Source organism: Penaeus japonicus, unplaced genomic scaffold, assembly GCF_977035675.1.
Source record: "Penaeus japonicus unplaced genomic scaffold, GWHDUDI00000001_assembly GWHDUDI00000002, whole genome shotgun sequence".
Lineage (NCBI taxonomy): Eukaryota > Metazoa > Arthropoda > Malacostraca > Decapoda > Penaeidae > Penaeus > Penaeus japonicus.
The window spans coordinates 25,749,653-25,751,237 of NW_028234404.1; positions in this window are offsets into that span (position 1 = coordinate 25,749,653).

Consider the following 1,585-nt stretch of genomic DNA (forward strand, 5'->3'; position numbering starts at 1 on the left):
AATGAGTACCTTTTTACTCAAAAAGTAGTCTGTAATCTACAAAATGCAAGTGATAAAAGACAATGAAAACATTCCACTGCCATTCACAGGCATAGAAGTTATATGCAATTCACAATAAAATATATTTTTTTAAACTCTTTTCAAATGAAATTAATAAATTACACTGCAAGTAGTAGATGAAAAATAAAAAAAGAAGTTTAGTTCACAACAATCTTTTACCCATTCATAACAGGGCATATATTTGCCTAATTCTGCTCCTGCTGGCAAAGTAGCAAATGGCTTCAGCTTCTGGCTGAGAGATTCTTTGGGGCAAGATGCTTATTAGAACCTCTCAGGGTCATTTTCATCCATCCTACTTCAAAGTAGCAAATAGCTGCAGCATCTGACTGAGAGATTCTTCGAGGCAAGATGCTTAACCCTCTCTGGACGGGTGGTACACCACGGTTAATGCACATTCAAGGCCCGTTCGCAGGGTGCCGTCATACGGCGTCGACCATTTAATTGATTTAGGCCTATGCGTTCGAGAGCCCCGGCATTGCAACTTGCAAGGCTGGAATGCCCCAGGCATGAATGGGTTAACAGAACCTCTCAGGGTCATTTTCACCCATCTTACTTCAATGGGTGACAAAAAGAGAATTTGGGAAAGCTGTTTTCTTCAACTTTCCACCACTGAAATTGGCTCTTGATCTTACTTACTATTTCCAAAGCTTGATATTTAGTTGTTTCTTTTTTCAGTCTCTCTTTCTTTACTCTTCTTGTCACACATGTCCTAGATTCAATTTAGTAATATGTCAAATATAATGACAAATAGGGTTTAGCATACCTTTTTTTTCCATGTACTCTGCCCCCTAAAAAATTCAAATGCCAAACTGATATTAACCCTTCTGAGACAGGCCATATCCTAAGATGTTATGCCGGGGATGGGCATGATAAGATGTGTTTTCTATTATTTCCTAGACTTGTTGTATGATATATGAGACTATATATGATATATTAGCAAGGTGATACTAATATTGCATTACTTACAACAATAAAGGAATAATTGGCTTGTATTTTGAACAAGAAAATGCAGTGTGAAACATATATGACCCCTTGTAAAATACCAAAAATGGCAATGCTGGTTACTCTTTAGTTCTGATAGTCTGTGTTAGTTATTTCTGACCAATGTTTCATATTTTCATGTCATGTGCCTCACATAATATGAGTGTTTTGATTAATCTTGCATAATGTCTAAACTGGTAATGCAGAATAACTTCTTTACTTAGCAAACTTTATGAAAATAATGATTGATTATTAACCCTATGACGATGGTGCGTCACACCTGTGTGACACAGCAAAATTGCCGATGCTGGGGCGTCATGCCAGTGTGACGTTTCCAATGCAATATTGCAATGGCCCGGCGTAGGGTTTTCACTTAGCGCGTGCCCAGTCGGGAAAGGGTTAATTATTGTAATTTAAACATTGATAAATGCTTGAGTCTTCTGATTCTCAATACCAGTTCAAATTAACTATCCCATCACTAATTATGTGTCTGGTAGTGATGCTTATGAACTACGATTAATGAGCTAGTTCAGTTTACATGCAT